Here is a 10,000-nt window from a genome sequence, read left to right on the forward strand (position 1 = left end):
GTTGTCTTATTTCTACCTGACTGGATCCATCACCTTTATTTCACTTACCAAAAGTCTTCTTTTCCACATCCTTATTTCTCTGCCCCCCGCATGTCGTAAGAGGCGACTAACGGATTCTGTTTCTCCTTTTACCCTTATAGTCAATGTTTGTAAAGATTTTAGTCAAGCAGTATGTAAGAAATGTTAAGTCCTTTGTACTGGAAACTTGCATTCTCCCAGTAAGGTCATATATTGTACTACGTTGCAAGCCCCTGGAGCAATTTTTTGATTAGTGCTTTTGTGAACAAGAAACACTTAACAAGTGGCTCCATCCCATCTTCCCCCTTTCCCCTATCCCATCTTCCCCCTTTCCCTCGTCGCGATATAACCTTCGTGGTTGAAAACGACGTTAAACACCAATTAATCAACAACAACAAACACCACATGCTCATGCATAAACACACACACACACACACACACACACACACACACACACACACACACACACACACACGTACACATCCACAAACACACACATACACATGTTTACATATGTACACATACACACACACTTTCATCCACCAACAAACACTATCATGCATGTCGCTCCCTTTCCAGACTCACATTACAACCAATACCGCCAATCTCTTTATGCGCAGCTATCACCAGCTGTCAAACCGGCACGGTGGCCTAGTGGTAAGGCGTCCGCCCCGTGGTCGGGAGGTCGTGGGTTCGAACCCCGGCCGGGTCATACCTAAGACTTAAAATTGGCAATCTAGTGGCTGCTCCGCCCGGCGTCTGGCATTATGGGGTTAGTGCTAGGACTGGTTGGTCCGGTGTCAGAATAATGTGACTGGGTGAGACATGAAGCCTGTGCTGCGACTTCTGTCTTGTGTGTGGCGCACGTTATATGTCAAAGCAGCACCGCCCTGATTTGGCCCTTCGTGGTCGGCTGGGCGTTAAGCAAACAAACAAGCAAGCAATCACCAGCTGTCAAGCTGACCACAACCTCAATATTGACCAACAGATACACGTCAGCTGAGGTCACACGCCAATCAACAGTCCGCCATTAATAGTCATGAATGACGTGGCCACACACACCCTTTCTTCGTGCTGACGTCATAGATAATTGCGACGTAGGTGTTGTCATCTAATAGTGTAGGAACCGCTCGTTGAGTTAGTCCGTGACAAAAAGGGTAGCAGTTATATTTAGCTGCGCTGTCACAAAATCGTCAGATAACGTTAGAATTTGAATTAGAGTCCACTGACTTCCTGAAGCTATTTTGTTCTTGCTATTTTGCGAAAGAACGCCTACAATATCCGCTTTTGTGAGCCTGACAATGAAAGCCTACTTCCGAAGTATGAGAGACGCAGACGCAGACGCAGATAGTTTATTCAATAGGCCATAGCCCCTTATGAAGGGGTGTGAACAAACGGTTCACATTGCATATAAATTAAACTCAACAGGTGTACACAAAAAAAGGTACAAAATAATAATCGCACAACACATACATTACACGGCATTTAACTATGAGGTTATGAAGTATGAGAGAGAGAGAGAGAGAGAGAGAGAGAGAGAGAGAGAGAGAGAGAGAGAGAGAGAGAGAGAGAGAGAGAGAGAGAGAGAGAAACAGAGAAACAGACAGACAGACAGACAGAAAGACAGACAGACAGACAGAGAGAGAAGAAGAAACCGAAGACTGACGTGTGGAATAATCTAATAGACTGCACTTTTACATGGAAGAGGTAAAAAAGTAATTATAAAAGCAGAACGAATATGCTGTAAAACCTGCTATTTCATCACAAATACAATAATAAATCTGAGGCGCGTGCGTAAGTAGCCGTTGCTCGAGGTGCTGACGGCAATAGAAAAAGGAAAACTTTAAAGTTGTTAAAAACATCAGAACAAAAGAGAAAGAATCGAGAGGAAAAATTGTAACGGTGTCTTTTTAAACCTGCGATGCTGATTAATACAGCGCACATTTTCAGGAGTAAAATGACAGAATTATTTCACATCCGTCTTTAAACAAAAAGAAATAGAAGAAAATACTTAAAAAAATCACGGGTGACTTTCTGAGTCCGCTGTACAAATTTCCAAAAGTACAATGCCCGAATTATCGACAATTCATACAACAACAACAAAAAGAGGAAGAAGAAACTTAAAAAGTGATGGGTCACGTATTTTTGAGCCTGTGGCACTGACGTGCAAGTGTCCGAAAGGAGTTTGCCCACAAAATCAAAGTTAAATTCCTCATGATTTATTTCACATCATCGAGGGTTTTCATTGTTACGAGTGATTATCATCTCATGGAGTCCGTATAGGCGTTGCCCTTCAGACCTCCCACCCCCCCCTCCCCCACAACCCCCTACTATAACCTCTCCTCCCTCCTCTCCTCTGTTTAAGCGGTTGGATGCCTGACTTTTTTTGTTTGAATCATCCCTTGTTTCGACCACTGTCCCTGCTAAGGTGTAGAGGCGCGCAGCCTATTCCACCCCCATCCCCCTTCTCGCCAAAACAACACACAACAAAAGACCCACACACACAACAAAAGTAAAATAATGAGGGATTCTTTTTCTCTCTCTCTCTCTCTCTCTCTCTCTCTCTCTCTCTCTCTCTCTCTCTCTCTCTCTCTCTCTCTCACTCTCACGAGTCTCTCTCTCTCTCTAGCCCTCTCACTCTCTCTCAGTCTAGCCCTCTCCCTCTCTCTCTCTCTCTCTCTCTCTAGCCCTCTCTCCTTCACTCTCTCTAGCCCTCTCTCACTCAAATGCTATGGTCTATGGAGAAACGGGAAGGTACCCCCTGTTTATAAACAGCTTTGTTAAATGCATTCGTTTTTGGCTACGTATATTGAGGATGCCACATCATCGCCTTCCGAGCAAGGCGTATAAAATGCTGAAATATCTCCATGAACAAAATAAGAAAACATGGGCCTCCTCGATCTGTTACACTCTGTACATGTACGGTTTTGATGAAGTATGGGAAAACCAAGGTGTTGGCGATGAGAGGGCGTTCCTAACAGCATTTAAAGAAACACTTATTTCATCCTTTAAGCAAACCTGGCTTGACAATGTACAAGGAAGTGAACGTTTCTCTCTGTACAGAACCTTCAAATCAACCCTAACATTATCCAACTATTTAAGTGATTTGAAACATATTAAAGCTAGAAATCTTCTGATTAGACTTAGATTGGGAGTATCTCCTCTGAAAGTGCATCGATTTCGCTTTAATTTAAATGCGACCTCCGCTGATTTAGCCTATCTTGTCCATTTTGTTGTGGCAGTGTTGAAGATGAAGTCCACTTTGTTTTAGTATGCCCTAAATATGCTGAGTTAAGAGAATAATATTATATTACACGAAAATACACTAGAATCCCATCATTGTTTAAATTAACCATGCTGTTTTCAAACACTAGTAAGCCGCTATTGCTACGTCTTTCTACATTTGTCATGAAGGCGCTTTCCATTCGTAATCCATAATCCGCAAACGAAACAGGGCGATACTAGGGAGATTCAAAGGACAGCACGTTTCGTTTTGCAGCTCGTTTCGTTTGGTGAATGAGTCACCCCGCGAAACGGAACGTGAAACGAGACGGCATAGGCCGCAGACAAGATTTAGATGTATTCACGTTTCGTTTCGGAATGAAGGAAGGGCGATAAATCTTCAAGTGAAATTATCACGTCTGTCCTCGATCAGAATGGAAAAAAAACAACCTAGGAGGTGGTCCAGAATCGGGCATACTTTGATTATTTTCAGTCCAAATAAATCACACAGACTTTGTTTATACAAAATCACATACGAAGCCAGAATAAAAATTCGATGCGATGACCTACTTCTGCTTCGCCATTTGCTTTCTTCACCATGAAGTTGGATAAATGTACCAGGATCAGCACCCTTCAAAATATTTCAGTTCACAACAGTTGTCTACCTCCAATGAACACATTCTCAGCGCTGAACGACTGTGAAAGGGTTGATGAATCTAGCAATGCATAAAATGGCCAACAAATAAAACTGTTAGTGTGCAAAAATACTCACAAAAGTTGACGAAATATTGTTCGTTTTTTGGGGGTGGAAAACGTGACTGCGTTTTGACGTTCCACGTTCCGTTTCAGTTGACCTTCACCTTTCCAGCGAGAGACCCCCGAAATGATGACGTTTACCACAACTTCAAAACGAAACGTCCCGACGTTTCGTTTATTAAATCTCCCTACTAGTAGGATGTTCTTGTTTTTGTTCACTATGTGCATTTGTATGCTGGTGCTTGAGATGTGCTCATCTCCATGAAAAGGGCCCAAGGCCTACTCATTAAAACATTCAAACTTCAGACTTCAGACTTCAGACTTCCAGCCCTCTCTCCCTCTCTCTCTCTCTCTAGCCCTCTCTCCCTCTCACTCTCTCTCAGTCACGGTCTAGCCCTCTCTCCCTCTCACTCTCTCTCAGTCTAGCCCTCTCTCCCTCTCTCTCTTTCCCTAGCCCTCTCTCCCTCTCACTCTCTCTAGCCCTCTCTCACTCTCCCTCCCACCCTCTCTCTCTCTCTCTCTCTCTCTCTACCCATCTCTCTCTCTCTCCCTCTCTCTCTCTCTCTACCCCTCTCTCTCTTTCTATTTCTCTCCCCGCCGCTCAATGCCCACCCCGCCAATATGTCTGTCTTTATCCCGCGCAAATCGAAAAAGCTCTCATCCACTGATGTTTGGGCAGAGTGGTTTACAAGACCCGATGCCTTTTAATACCGTTTTGATTATGTCTCGCAATTGGCCTGGCCTTTCTCTCTCTCCCGACCCGTCGCTCCCTCCCGAACAAAGCGCGTGAACACGTGCGACAATCGCGCGACACACAATTGTCATCAAGCGCGCGCTGTCACTCTCATACGCGCACGTGCGACCCCCGACGACAAAGGTCAATGCCACAGGTATGTGAAATCATTATTGGTTTCTTTTTCAAACTGTTAACTTTCTGTTAATTAATGATCCCATTGCCCCGCCTGTCTCCCCCCCCCCCACACACACACACACATACTTTTTGTTTGTCTGTCCTGCTTGGCAAGTGTTCTTCCCGCCACACACACCCCCTCCTCCCCTTATCTTTCTGTCTCTTTTTTCCTCTCTCTCTCTCTTTCTCTCTCTCTCTCTCTCTCTCTCTCTCTCTCTTTCTCTCTCAGTCTCTCTCTCTGTCTCTCTCTCTGTGTCTCTCTCTGTCTTTCTGTCTCTGTCTCTGTCTCTCTCTCTCTCTCTGTCTCTCTCTCTCTCTGTGTCTGTCTCTGTCTCTCTCTGTCTCTCTCTCTGTGTCTCTCTCTGTCTCTGTCTCTCTCTGTCTCTCTCTGTCTGTCTCTGTCTCTCTCTCTGTCTCTCTCTCTGTCTCTCTGTCTCTCTGTCTCTGTCTCTCTCTCTCTCTCTTGTTTTTCTTTCTCCACCACTTTGTTTGCTTGTCTTTCTGTTTGTTTGTTTCTCCACGTGTTTCCATCCCCCCCCCTTTCATTTCCACCAGCAGTTGTATTCAATGATGTAGAGCATAACCGACTCCTGAATAAAAAACCAAACATCGCATACATGCAAATACAGTACCCAAATTCAGGTGCTCGTTGCATGGAGGAAATGAAATCTTTATCACCGTGATTAACGTTTCCAAAGGTGAGACCCTGCCTTTGTCACAAGGCATGGAGAAATTGTCGACTGTTGATCAGTCTTTGTTACTTTTATTAGTCATGTGACATTCATTTGCCTTGTTTACTTGGACGGAATATGTGCGTCTGAATAGTGCTGTCAAACTAAAACCGCGTTAGTTTTGCAGTAGGCGTTGTTGCAAAACATGAAGGAATCTTGTTGTCGCATTTGTTTGTATGTGAGAGACCCGCTTTGTTGCACGTAATGGCGAAAGTTATCTTTTGACAGCGTCTAATGTTAATGTGTTAAAGTGGCATTCCTGTATACCGTGGATTTGAATTATAGAGCCCTGCATCACGTAGAGTTGAAGAGTAGAGTATCGGAAATATATTATTGAAACAAGACAGTGTACTGTTGACTAGTGTTTTTGGTGGAGGTGGTAATTACTCAAGTGTGTGGATTTTACATATTTTCTTTTATTGTCGACTTTTCTGTCTCTCTACCCTCCTCCTCTGTAAGTTTGTCTGTCCCTGTTTCGGTCTGTATGATTGTGTGTCAGTCTGTGTGTCTGTCTCTCTCTTAGTCTGTCTCTCTCTCCGTCGCTCCCTCTCCCCCCCCCACTCTCTATCCCTCCGCACACCGAAATACACACACACACCCACACACACACACACAGTGACCCCCCACACACACACGCAGTGACCCCCCACACGCACGCACATTTCCTTTTGGGTGTGTGTGTGTGGGGGGGGGGGGTAGTGGGGTAGGGGGAGGGGGATGTAACGTTTGCCAGGAAGTAAAATAAAAAGCTTGTTTCTTTGTTTTTTTCTCTCGTAAAATTAAATTTGATTTTATTTGATACCGTTACCCCCCCCCCCCCCCTACACACAGACACACTGACGCACACAGACACACACAGACACACACAGACACACACGCACACACACACACACACACACACACACACACACACACACACACACACACACACACACACACAATAACAACGACAAACCTCGTGAAAACCATCAGAACAATGCGATCACATCCAAATATCAATTTCCTTTCTTCCATTGTCAGTTGCATCCTGCCGTCACAGCGTTTCCCGCCAAAACCGCGACCTTGGCGACAGTGAAACTGACATGACATATGGCCGCTGGCTCAGTCGCGGCACCACTGTGAGGTCAAAGGGTATCGACAGGTGCTGCGCTGAAATTTGGCGAGAAAAACGAAGAGAAAAAGAGTAACCGCTGTGCCCACAATGATGAAGGTATGACTGAAAAAGAGGAAGTGATCAAGGAAAACAGCCGGACAAAAATGAAAGAGTTTTCTGGGGGGGGGGGGGGGAGGGAGGGGAGGGGGGGGGAGGGAGGGGAGGGGGGGGGAGTTGTAGAAGGGATGGAACATTTGCCGAGGAGTGAAAGAAAACCTGTTTGTTTGTTTTGTCTCTGTTTTATTGCTGCCCCCCCCCCCCCACCCCCCCCCTCCTCGCACAATAAAGTTAGTTTGGCAGACACTATTTTGTTGTCATATCTAATTCTGTTCTTACACGAACGCTTTTTGTTGTTGTTGTTGGTGGTGGTGGTGGTGGTGGTGGTGGTGGTGGTGGTGGTGGTGGGCTGGGTTTTTTCGGTTGCGAGTTGGGGTTGGGAATGTTATCACGTTCTCTCCCATTTCCCAACATTACCGAACTAGCATTCAATTTCTTGTGAACAGAGACACAAGTTTAAACAAAAACAACCCATCATCATTGAGAAGAGCAAAAATAACACACGAAAGATGTAAACCATCCGAAACTTACAGATTAGGCACGCAAATGCAAAATACCTTGAATAATATATATATATAACAAATACGGATTTTTTTTATGGGAATTCAACAAACTGCTATTCGGATTATTCGGTGGTATGACATTTAACATCCCGGTTTTTTGTTATGGGAATTCAACAAAATACTACTTTGTGCTACTATATTGATCAATCAAACAAGCGAGAGTGGGACGGTTGGGAGATAGAGCGGGAGAGGGGTTGGTTTTGGATGAGGGTGATTGCGTGGGCAAGGACAAATGATTGCCCGCCTGTTTGTCTGTCCGTCTGTCTGTCCATCTGTCTGTCTGTCAGTCTTTCTTTTTTTTGGTTCTTTCTTTCTTTCTGTTCATCCGTATGTCTGTTAGTCTTGTATGCCTGTCCTTCTCTCTCTCTCTCTCTCTCTCTCTCTCTCTCTCTCTCTCTCTCTCTCTCTCTCTCTCTCTCTCCCTCTGTCCCTCTCTCTCCCTCTCTCTCTCTCTCTCTCTCTCTCTCTTTCTCTCACTCTCCCTCTCTCTCTGTCTGTCTGTCTGTCAGTCTTTCTTTTTTTGTTCTTTCTTTCTTTCTTTCTTTCTGTCCATCCGTCTGTCTGTTAGTCTTGTCTGCCTGTCCTTCTCTCTCTCTCTCTCTCTCTCTCTCTCTCTATCTCGCTCTCTCTCTCTCTCACCCTCTCTCTCTCCCTCCCCCCTCTCTCTCTCCCACTCTCTCTCTCCCTCTTTCTCTCTCTCTCTCTCTATCTCTCTCTCTATCCCTCCCCCCTCTCTCTCTCTCTCTATCCCTCCCCCCTCTTTCTCTCTCTCCCTCCCCCTCTCTCTCACTCTCACTCTCTCGCTCTCTCTCTCTTTCTTTCTCTCGCCCTTCCTCTTCTAACTCAAATTCTCTTTCCCTCACAGTCACCCCCATCATCTCTATCTCTCCCTCTCTAAGCATACATATAAGAACTTGAAAAACCTGATTCAAACTAAATCAGTAAATCATCACAGTAACAGCAAAATATCCGCAGTAACGCTGATCAACGAACAAAACCACAACCCCACGCCAATAAAACCCCTTAGCATTCATCAATCTATCCCATCTCCCACTCTGACATAATTATGCGCCAGTGAGAATCGGCGAAAGCAGGCGGGGAAAACATTACGAGGCAATTCTGAAACACACACACCCACACACAGTCACTGACACGCACGCACACAGAGACACACACACACACACACACACACACACAGACATGCACACACACACACACACATCTCTAATGTCCGCCTCGCAGGAGCGGTTTTACAGGAAGAAATGTGCGAAGGAGGGAAGGAGACACACACAAAAACAAAACAAAATAGGTTAAAGCACCTCCTACGATATTTAAAAGGCAATGTCCCTCCCCGTGAACTGACTGACATGATCGTGTTCATCGCAACAACTAATATCCACAATGTTACATGAAATAACAGCATCCTTTCACGCAGACACATACCAACACTCAAAGGCGTGGGTGCATTCCGTGCAGAGTGGAATTTTTCTGTCAAAGTTAAACTAGCAGATCGACACAGATGTCACTGACAACATTACTTCATGAAACGTTCCAACTCTGGAAAGAAAGAAGCCCGGCAGGTGACTGTTGGCACGTGTTTCGGTTGAAGGACAGTCTTATTTGTATGGCCTTCTTCTTCTTCAGCGTTCCAGAATGTTCTGGTTACGTGTGAGCTCGTTTGCCCATTTGGGTTCCCCAAACTATACTCTGAGAGCATAGTCAGCTTCACTCCGCTTTCGTTGAGTAGGTATACTGGGTATTTTCGTGTTTCCATAACCCACCGAACTCCGACATGGATTACAGGATCTTTTCCGTGCGCACTTGGTCTTGCGCTTGAGTGTACACACGAAGGGGGTTAAGTCACGAAGCAGGTCTGCACATAAGTTGACCTGGGAGATCGGAAAAATCTCCTCTCTTAACCCACCAGGCGGCAGCGACCGGGATTCGAACTCAAGACCTCCCGATTAGGAGGCCGACGTCTTACCACCACGCCACTGCGCCCGTTATCTCATGTAAATGTCTAAACGGATCTCCGGTGGTGAACCTTACTATCCTTTGCACAAAGGGTCAAAAATCCCCCCCCCCCCCCCCAAAAGAAAGGCCTTAAAAAATGAAGGCCTTATTGTCAGAAATAAGGCCTTATTGTCGGGAAATATGAGGCTTTTTTTTCGAGAAATATATAGCCTTATTTTTAAAATAAGGTCTTTAATCTTTACGGTCATGCAAAATGGAGGGCGTAAGGAAATAAGGCCTTATTTCTTTGAAGACCTTGATAAAATACGGCCTTATTTTTGTAAAAGGCCTCAGGAAAATAAAGCCTTAACAAAAACTAAGGCCTTATTTCTTGAAAATAAGGCCCTATTTAAGGAAATAAGGCCTTATAATTATATATTTAAGGCCTTATTTTGGGGATTTGTTTACACTCTGTGTCAAGGATACCTTTACCGCCTACACGAGAAAGCGTGTAGCTTTAAATGCTGACGACCCACGGTGCTTATCTTGATGAGGCGGGGGTGTTGACAGTTGGTGGAATGATTGTCAGCCCGCTGTGAGCCACCCCCTCCCCTTGCACTGAACTAGCGCGCTACTG

General features: G+C 45.1%; 1 protein-coding gene and 1 long non-coding RNA gene across 3 annotated transcripts in view; both read left to right on the forward strand.

Moving 5' to 3' along the window:
- Positions 1-10,000, forward strand: part of LOC138958106 (uncharacterized) — a 184,713-nt gene that overhangs the window by 16,442 nt on the left and 158,271 nt on the right. The gene's annotated exons all lie outside the window — the stretch shown is intronic.
- LOC138958108 (uncharacterized) overlaps positions 142-10,000 on the forward strand; it is a 353,780-nt gene continuing 343,921 nt past the window's right edge. Inside the window, exon 1 of the long non-coding RNA XR_011453299.1 lies at positions 142-271. This is a non-coding gene — a long non-coding RNA (uncharacterized lncRNA). The remainder of the gene's footprint in view (positions 272-10,000) is intronic.

Source organism: Littorina saxatilis, linkage group LG2 (assembly GCF_037325665.1).
Source record: "Littorina saxatilis isolate snail1 linkage group LG2, US_GU_Lsax_2.0, whole genome shotgun sequence".
Taxonomy (NCBI): Eukaryota; Metazoa; Mollusca; class Gastropoda; order Littorinimorpha; family Littorinidae; genus Littorina; species Littorina saxatilis.